This window comes from Odocoileus virginianus, chromosome 7, assembly GCF_023699985.2.
Source record: "Odocoileus virginianus isolate 20LAN1187 ecotype Illinois chromosome 7, Ovbor_1.2, whole genome shotgun sequence".
NCBI classification, from domain to species: Eukaryota; Metazoa; Chordata; class Mammalia; order Artiodactyla; family Cervidae; genus Odocoileus; species Odocoileus virginianus.
In genome coordinates, this window is record NC_069680.1 from 28129740 (window position 1) to 28139984 (window position 10245).

Sequence of the window (10245 nt, forward strand, 5' to 3'; positions counted from 1 at the left end):
CTGAGTCCTGGATGAGAAAGGGTGATATCTTGCAAAACATTCCCCTACTAGGAAGTGGCAGTGTGGGGCACCCATCTGCCCCAAAGCCCTGACTTCCAATCCTTGAATCTTTCCTTCTACAGCCCTGGAAGGCACTTCATAAACAAAACCTGTCTTAACTCTTTCAGTCCCTTGGGCTGCTGCTGAGTCATCCAACTTCACAGCTTAAAGGATTTGTGCAAGTCATCAGCCCAGGCCAGGGGGTGGCATGACTCATGATGGGGCAACAGGCAAGAAACAAGAATCAGAGAGGAAGTGTGAACAGGAAAAGTAGAGGACCTTGGAAGACGATGATGAAGCAGTGTGCAGAGGCAAATGGGCAGCAGAAGAAATGAGGGAGATTTAGACAATGCAGCTGGACACCATTTCCAAACAACTCAGGCCTTTGGCTCCAGTTCCCCTGGGCCCACTGTCTGGCTCAGGCCCTGTGGTCTGAGGTATGCAGGTTGGTCTGGGGACCTGGCCATGACGCCACACTAATAGCTGGCAAGAACTTCAAGCAGAATTCAGCCTGATCCAGCTGAGGGTCTGAGGGCCATGACGGGCAGGTGAGTGAGGGCAGGTCCAGTGCCACCTGGCTGCATGGCCACCGTCTCCAAGGACAGACGCACCTCAGATGTCTCCTGGTTTCCTCACCTCTCTCCTCTGACTCCCAGCAGCCCCTCATCCAGGGAGCCATTCGGGACTTGAGCTTTGGCCATCTGGCTGCATTTGGTCTGAATCTTGTTTCATGAAGATTCACGCAGGGCCACGCAGTACCCCTTCCAGCTGTCTCTCAGTCATGCCCAGCTCTTTGTAACCCCGTGGACCGCAGCACACCAAGCTTCCCTGTCCTTCACTATCTCCCGGAGCTTGCTCAAACTAATGTTCATTGAGTCAGTGATGCCATCCAACCATCTCATCCTCTGTTGTCCCCTTCTCCTCCTGCCCTCAATCTATCCCAGGATCAAGGTCTTCTCTAATGAGTTGGCTCTTCATATCAGGTGGCCAAAATATCAGAGCTTCAGTTTCAGCATCAGTCCTTTCAATGAATATTTAGGACTGATTTCCTTTAGGGGCTTCCCTAAAGGAAGGCTCAGACAGTAAAGCGTCTGCCTGCAATGCAGGAGACCTGGGTTCGATCCCTGAGTTGGGAAGATCCCCTGGAGAAGGAAATGGCAACCCACTCCAGTACTCGTGCCTGGAGAATCCCGTGGATGGAGGAGCCCGGTAGGCTACAGTCCATGTGGTCGCAAAGAGTTGGACACAACTGAGCGACTTCACTTTCACTTTCACTTTCCTTTAGAATGGACTGGTTGGATCTCCTGCTGTCCAAGGGATTCTCAAGAGTCTTCAACCCCTTCCAGGCTCTTACTCAGTTCTTACATAAGTCTGCCCCACACCCCAGCAAGACCACTGTTCCCTACCACACACACCCTCAGGATCCAGGGGTGTCAGCTCGACACCATGATGCTTATGGGAACATCTTCCAAATGAATGTCATAGGCCCTCTGGGAGGCACCCAGACCAGCACAACTTCCTCCTCCTTTTAATCCACAAGTAAACTGCCCAAATGATCCGCTTCCCACCCCTCATCCACTGCGAGCACTGCAACTTTGGAAGAAGTCATAGGAGCTCCGGAGGACGGGCTTGGAGAAGGACACACTCCCAGCCTCTAGACAGATGTCCTCCTGTGTTAACCGTCCATGCCCTCCAAAGGATTTCCAAAAGTTTCCTCTCAAACTGCCCAGTCCTCGGGCATGGGAGCCACACCCGGTCCTCCCTCCTGCTCCCCCCGACCCCCACGGTTCTTGAGCACCATATTTGCAGGAATTTCCTCCCATTCAGTGAGCACCCCTGGTGCTCCAGGTCACCTCCTCTGCTTACGGCAAGGGCTGGCTTTCTCTCCTGTTCCATCTCCTTCTTCCCCATCAGCATGCAGACCAGAACTGGAAATAAGTGGCTCAGCTAAATCAGTCCACCCTAAAGGAAATCAACTGAATATTCATTGGAAGGACTGAGGACGAAGCTGAAACTCCAGTTCTTTGGCCACCTGATGCAAAGAGCCGACTCATTGGAAAAGACCCTGATGCTGGGAGAGATTAAGGGCAGGAGGAGAAGGGGGCACAGAGGATGAAGGGGGCATCACTGACTCAGTGGACATGAGTTTGAGCAAACTCCGGGAGATAGTGAAGGACAGGGAAGCCTGGCGTGCTGCAGTCCATGGAGTCACAAAGAGCCGGACTCGACCAACTGAACAACTCTGTCTCCTACTCCACTCCAAACAGACCTCATGACTCAACATGGCTGCTCCTGTCAAGGTCACTCATGGGCTCCATGTAGCCAGTTGAGTGATCCCTCCGCTGTCCTTATCCCAGCCTCTAAGCAGCCTTCACAGTCGGCTGCTCCTTCCTGCTGAGATGCCGCCTCCCCATTCCTGCTCGGATCCACACTTCCTGTAGTTCCCGCCTGCTCCTCCGGGCTCCTTCCGGTCCCCTTTTGCTGACTCCTCCCCTTCTTTCTGACCCTCACTGAAGGCATCTCCAGGGTCTGCTCAGAGTTGCCTCCCCTTTCTCTCTGCACATTCTTTCCGGGTCATCTCATCCTCCCTGTCTCCAGGCTCTAAATGCCTTGTATTTGACCCCTGGGTCCATATCTCCTGCTTTCATCTCCTGAATTCCAGATTTCTAGATCTTAGTGACAGGGCTCCTCAGATGCGTAAGTGTGATCTCAGACTTAAGAAAGCAGAATTCTTCATTTGCCCCCACCTTTTGCCTGCAGCCTGCATACTTCCTGCATCTCCTTCATCTCTCTAATCATCACTCCAACACTCACCGAGATTTTCAGGCTAGAAATCTGGGAGTATTTGTGGCATCCCTTCTTTTCCTCTGTCCCTACTTGAATCTTATCTGAGTCCTATCTTATCCCCCACTTTGTCGTGAACCTCAGCACCCTAATCTCCAGGAATCTTCAGCACCTCCTAATGGGTATCCAGAGGAGGGCATGACTACCCACTGCGTGTTCTTGCCTGGAGAATCCCCATGAACAGAGGAGCCTGGCTGGCTACAGTCCATGGGGTCGCAAGAGTCAGACACAGCTGAGCGACTAAACACAACGGGTATCATGTCTCAACTCTTGGAGGCAGAATTTTAAAAACACTAGATGTGGGATTTCCTTGGTGGTCCAGTGGCTAAGACTTAGCCTTCCAATGAGAGGGGTATGGGTTTGATCCCCGGTTGGGTAGCTAAGATCCCACACGCCTTGCAGCCAAAAAAGCCAAAATACAAAACAGCAGCTATATTGTAACAAGTTCCATAAAGACTTTAAAAATCGTCCACGTTAAAAAATAAAATTTGAAATTAAAAAAAAAAGAAAAATTCCATGCCAATGCATTGGGCATAGGTTCAAGCCCTGGTTGGGGAAGTTCTACATGAATTGTAGACAAAACAAACAAACAAAAAAAGCAGCGGGGATGGGGTGGGGGGCAGAAAAAAATATATATTTAATAAAATAATTTGACAAAAAGTTCTTCATAGGTAAGCAGAAAAATACAAAGAGCTTTGTGGTAAAATACATATTAAAAATTAAAAAATAAAATTAAAGTATTAAATGCTTTATTAATACTTCTCTCAGCCTAAAACCCAAAGCTTAAATCCACATTTACAATAAAACCCAAATTTTATCATGGCCTGCCAGGTCTCTAGGCCATCTAACTCTCAGCCCTGACCTATGTCCCTAAGCCACCCTCCCCTGGTTCAAGCTTTGCCCGCCACGCTGTGTATCTGCTCCTTAAACACACCAAGTTCATCCTTCTCACTGGGCTTGGGTGTCCCGGTTCCTCTCCTTAGAACGGACTCCCCTCCTCTTGGCATCAGGAGTCCCTTCTTAAATGTCCTCTCCCCATCCCCACCCTCCGTTATCTCCTCCCAATTTCATTCTCTGCAGCGCCCTGGACATCACTGTCCTTGTTTTCCTGTTTGGAGATTTGTTTGCTATTTGTCTGCCCAGGCTCACTCACCATGGTCTCACCAGCTTTCGCAGGACTGAACTTTGTAGTCACTGAGAAGCACTTGAGTGAAAATAGACAAATGCTTGTGTTGACCCAAACCGAGGGGAATCAAGCTGTGAAGGCTTCCCTGGTGGTCCAGTGGTTGAGACTATGCTCCCAAAGGAGGCGGCCCCGGTTCCATCCCTTGTCAGGCAATGATATTCCACATGCTGCAATTAAGACACAGCACAGTCAAATAAATTAAAAAAAAAAAAAGAACATCCCCAAAAGTTATCTGAGAACTAAGCAGCCTACAAGAACAGGGAGATTACCATTCTTCTGTCCCCAAAGACAGATGATAAATGAAAGGCATATCCAGACAACCAGTCAAGGACATTTTCTTCTAATTCCTCCTCTAAATCAATCTCATCGTTGCAATTAGCTCCTTTTACACTACAGAGTTGACCTGAGCTCCAAGGTAAATCAATGACACCAGGAATCACAGAATAAGTGGGCCCATCATACAATCCTCGGGCTCAAACTTCGAGGAATTGTGTGTTTCCTCTTCAACCCCTGGGCTTCCCTCACAGCTCAGTTGGTAAAGAATCTGCCTGCCACACAGGAGACCCTGGTTCGATTCCTGGGTTGGGAAGATCGCTGGAGAAGGGATAGGCTCCCCACTCCAGTATTCTTGGGCTTCCCTTGTGGCTCAGCTAGTAAAGGAACCACCTGCAATGCGGGAGACCTGGGTTTGATCCCTGCATGGGGAGATCCTCTGGAGAAGGGGAAGGCTGCCCACCCCGGTATTCTGGCCGGAGAATTCCATGGACTGTCCTTAGGGTCACTCTTGTGCCGGCCACTCAGCGCTGTGCAGTGAGTGATACCTCTACGACTGTGCCATTGACCAACTGCCTGGCTTTTCTTTCATAAAGACTTGGATTTTGATCTGTCACTTTTCTATAATTATGTGTCAGGATTATATTTCAGTAGGAAAACTTATTTGAAGTCAAAAGCATAGGTCTTAAATTTAGGCATTAAAAAAAAATGCAGTGAGACAAGCAAGGTTCCACGAACCTCTATCGTATAATAATCCAGAGGTCAGAGTGGCCCACAGCTGTGCAGAGTCAAAACTTACTGCTATTATTGTTCAAAGAGGCGATCTCTTTGATGAACTGATGAACACAGTCTAATAAGGAAGAAGGTCTGGGCTTGTTAAGTGAAAAATAGGCAGGACTTTCCCCTTAGAGCTCCGTTTTGTTCTTTGATATCAGTTGGAACTCTCAGACCCCCTTTGACCCAGAGCCAGAGACTTTCTCCTTAAAATTCATATTTTAAAATCTTAATTCAGTTTATGACGTGTGTTGGCTTAAAGCCTGATGAGGATAACATAATTCATGTTATACTAAATACTAATGATCAACTTCTCAACGTCCAGATGTGGGTTCTGTGACCATCCCATTGCTCCTGTGTGGCATCTTGCTTGAGGACATGTCGCTCCCGAATGACAGGGGATGAGGTCATTCATTGTGCCAACAACCAGAGTCTTGTTGAGAAGGACCTGAGCTCTTTGTAGTCTGTTATCTTATCCCCCATCTGTTCTATCAGCTCCGATCCTAACTTCCTGCCCAGGGCCGGGCAGCATCGCTTCTCCCTGGCAACACTCACCTGTCCCACTGCCCAGACAGCTCACCCTCTGGACAGGCATCTGGAGCTCAGCCTTCCCCTTGCAGCCTCTGCGACTGGTGTACAGGACGAATGCAATCACCATGTTAAGACTCACCCGACAGGAGAAGATGCCTAGAAGAGAAGTCTTTAAACTGGAGCAGCTATGACCTTCCCTATGACAGAGGATGGGATGGTTGGATGGCATCACCGACTCGATGGACGTGAGTCTGAGTAAACTCCGGGAGTTGGTGATGGACAGGGAGGCCTGACGTGCTTCAGTCCATGGGGTCACAAGGAGTCGGACACAACTGAGCCACTGAACTGAACTGATGACCTTCCCCCTTCACACCCTGACCTTCCTTCTTCCCATCTTGACCATGTCCCTTCCCACCTTTCCAGTTCCCCTTCATCACTCCTCACCTTCGGTCTAGACCTTCATTTCAGCTCCACTAGACCACAGGTGGCTCCGAGTCTTCCTCACTTTTTTCACACCACGGTTGTCTTTATCCAGAACGGTGTTTTCTCCCCTGCCCACCTCCCTGCCCAGCTCACGTCTACTCATCCCCTAGAGCGTAGCATCACCTCTGCTGGTGAGTCTCCCGGGTCCTCAGACCTGGCTCCAGGCTGCTCCTCTGGGTGCCCATCATCCCCGGCGCATACAACGTGTTCCCAATAAAATACTTTCTGGTCCACTTGCCCCAGATACGTGGTGATCTCGTTGAGGGTAGGTCAGAGTGCTTTCTGGCACAGAACAGACACGCAACACAGGTTAACCGAATGAAAGTTGGATGGATGGATGACTGAGCCAGGGCCTGTTATTACAGTGACTGCCAGCAGTTTTCTTCTTTTTTAAAAAATGCCAGCTCCTGTCATCTGAACCAAAAGGATTCAGACAAGCAGCCAGTGTCCGGGCTGGAGCAGAGCTGTAGAGGGGAGGTAGATTCATTTGTTGGGGCCACCATGCAGGTGGACACAGGAGTCAAAGGGAGAAGCCGTCTTTATGGTGCCAAACCGGGGGCTCTAACTCGCATTTCAGGGAGGGAGACAATTTTCCTGACCTACTGACATTTGCTCAAAGGGGCTATGAACCAAAATAAAAGAAGAAAGGGATTGAAAAAGGAATCTGAAAGCAGAGATGTAAACAACTAATGGTATTTAAAAATAATGACTGAATTAAAGCAGAGGCCGTGAGGTATATGAACAACCCACTCTTTCAACACAAGACCGTCGGGGAGACGCCCACAGACGCCACAGGGTCTGTGCCCTGAGCCACAACTGCAAGGGCTGGGAGGCAGGGCTTCCTTCTGGAGGAGCTCCAGGAGGAAATCTGAGCCATCAAGCTTGCTTCAGGGCAGTCCTGGGACCAACCAGCAAGTCGACATCTCCAAGTTCCTGCGGCAACAGACAGGCAGTGACTACGCCAGGAGGCCGCTCAGGGTGAGTGCTGGGCTTTTCAAGGTGTGGCCCAGGGATGCCCCCACGTGCCAGGTGCAGGACAGCAGCACTGCAGGAGCAGAAACCGAATCTAGGGTTGACCAGACTTTGCAACAAGTTCAGATAAGCACGATTTCCAGGAGGCCAATGTGTAAACTAGCGCAGGCTCCATGCTCACTGACATCCGGAAATAAAGGACTGTGCCCCGCTGCAGGACTCATGTCTGTGACTCTCTCACGTTCCCCCTAGAGGGAGAGCTCAAGGGAGGTCATGCCGTCAGGTGAGGGCCGGAAGGAGCAGAACCCAGGAAAAGCTGCTGCTTGGGGACCTGAAGGCCGAGAGACTCTGCCAGCCAGTGCCCCATCTTCACTGTAAGGCAGGCTCTAACCAACCAGGGGCTTCTCTGGTGGCTCAGGTGATAAAGAATCTGCTTGCAAGGTGGGAGTTCCATCCTGGGTTCCATCCCTGGGTCGGGAAGATCCCCTGGAGGAGGAAATGGCAGCCCACTCCAATATTCTTGCCTGGAGAATCCCATGGACAGAGGAGCCTGGTGGGCTACAGTCCCTGGGGTCGCAAAGACTCGGACATGACTGAGCAACTAACACCCACTCAAACTTACCATCAGAAACTTGTATTTGAGTATAGACCAATCCTTGCTTTCTCTCTGCACCTTTCCTAGCCCAGTGGTATTCCCTGATAGCTCAGTTTGTAAAGAATCTGCCTGCCATGCAGGAGACCCTGGTTTGATTCCTGGATTGGGAAGATCCTCTGGAGAAGGGGAAGGCTACCCACACCAGTATTCTGGTCTGGAGAATTCCATGGGCCACAGTCCATGGGGTCTCAAAGAGTCAGACATGACTGAGTGACTTTCACTTTGACTTTCTCCCTGCCTCAGACTGGACATAGGGGATGAGGCTGAAGACTTCTGGAAATAACCCCAATTAGTCAGTGTCACAGTTTGGTTGCTCCCAGAAGCAGTCACAGAGACAGAGACTTGAGTGAAGCTAGTTTTTTTGGTAGAGAAGGCAATGGCACCCCACTCCAGTACTCTTGCCTGGAAAGTCCCATGGATGGAGGAGTCTGGTAGGCTGCGGTCCATGGGGTCGCTAAGAGTCGGACACGACTGAGCGACTTCACTTTCACTTGTCACTTTCACACATTGGAGAAGGAAATGGCAACCCACTCCAGTGTTCTTGCCTGGAGAATCCCAGGGATGGGGGAGCTTGGTGGGCTGCCGTCTATGGGATCACACAGAGTCGGACACGACTGAAGCGACTTAGCAGCAGCAGTTTTTTTGGAAGGTGATCCCAGGAAGCACAGGGGAGGAAGTGAGGAGAGTGAACAAGAAAGAAAAGTCGATGACGGTTCACTGATGGTCAGGATGCTCCTTGGTCACCACACGGGGGTCACCTGAGATACCAGGTGGACACGGTCAGTACAGCATTTTCCCACCGATCCTCTTGCTCAATGGTTGAAGCTTATCCCTGGAGACAATTGCGCTTGCTCGCCTCTCCCTCCAAGTTATACCTGTGTGCTCCTAGGCCTGCTGCAAGAGCTGAAGAAAGCCTTCAAGCAGACAGGAAGAAACAGAGCCCAGAGTTCAGGGTGGGGCACTGTCAGGGGCTGGGAGTTGTCTGCAGGTGAAGAAAGGGCCGCATGGGCCCATGGATGACGCTACAGCCGGTTATTCTCAGATCCCACGGGTCACGCACTCACAGTCGAACAAACTGATCCACAAATGGCTAACTGGCCGATCAGCTCAGTTCCGTTGCTCAGTCGTGTCCAACTCTTTGCGACCCCATGCACTGCAGCACGCCAGGCCTCCCTGTCCATCACCAACTCCCGGAGTTTACTCAAACTCATGTCCACTGAGTCGCTGATGCCATCCAACCATCTCATCCTCTGTTATCCCCTTCTCCTCCCACCTTCAATCCTTCCCAGCATCAGGGTCTTTTCTCAACTCTTTTTTCTTCCCCTTGAAGAATAACCTCCCAACGACCTCTGTTTAATTCTCTAGTCCAGTTTCTTGGTCTCCCCAAGTTTAGCCAAGGCATTTAACCCCAAGAATAACAGTGATATTCCTTTATAACAGTTCTTTTCTTCATAATATTTTTATTCACCAAGGGCTATAAATGATTCATAACTTGATTCTCCCCACCTGTCACAAATATGAATTTTCACTTCATTTTAAAGATTTATTTTTACACTTAAACCATCCCCTAAAAAAGTAGTGATATTTAAAATAAACTTACAGTTCATTTCTATTTTAGTACAGAGATAACAGACCTACCCAAGATTTAAGATGTTATCTTTTCAACCAAAGAATATCTTAGAGTTAGATATTTATTATTGACCTTAATGAAAGCTTTAAAAATTATTAATTGGGCCTAAATTACAATCAAGTCAAAAATTTCCAAATTAAGATGTGATACTGAAACATCACTTCTTTCAGCTATGATATAATTATGAAGTCAGTCAACCTACTATTTGTTTAAAGTATTCATGCAACCACATTATAAACTATTAATTTTTAGGAAAAGTTCATTTGCCAAGCTCAAGCTTCTAGAGCATATTCTTTGCTCACCCTCCACCTACAAAATGACAGAGACAAAGTTTCTCATGCCTGCTACCTTGGGCTGGAGTGTAATTATGAAAAGAGGGGACTGGGACTTCCCTTGTGGTTCAGGAGTTTAAGACTCCCTGCAGTGCAAGCAGTTGGGGAACCAACCAGGGATAAAATGGGCTTCCCTGTGGCTCAGAAGGTAAATAATCTGCCTGCAATGCAGGAGACCTGGGTTCCATCCCTGGGTCGGGAAGATCCCCTGGAGAAGGAAATGGCAACCCACTCAAATATTCGTGCCTGGGAATTTCCTTAGACAGAGGAGCCTGGTGGGCTGCAGTCCATGGGATCTCAAAGAGTCGGACAGAACTAAGCCACTAACACTTTCTTTTCTTTGGGGAACTAAGATCCTGCTTGCCACATGAAGTGGACCCCCTTCCCCCAAAAAAGCCATAATTAAAAGCAAACCCAGAAGCAAAGATACGGGTAGATTCTGAGAACAGCCGTCGAAACCAGGAGCAATGCTGCCCCTTCCGATAGCAAGTGGCTGCCAGGGGCCCCTGGGCAGAAGGTCGGGAGG

At 49.3% G+C, this 10245-nt stretch overlaps 1 long non-coding RNA gene across 1 annotated transcript; it reads right to left on the minus strand.

Moving 5' to 3' along the window:
* Positions 1-1477: 1477 nt before the first annotated feature.
* On the minus strand, positions 1478-8896 carry LOC139035910 (uncharacterized). The gene is made up of 3 exons (XR_011488561.1): positions 5672-8896; positions 4037-4236; positions 1478-2001 (listed from the first exon to the last, which is right to left on the minus strand). It is a non-coding gene; the product is annotated as an uncharacterized lncRNA (long non-coding RNA).
* Between the last annotated feature and the right edge of the window lie 1349 nt (positions 8897-10245).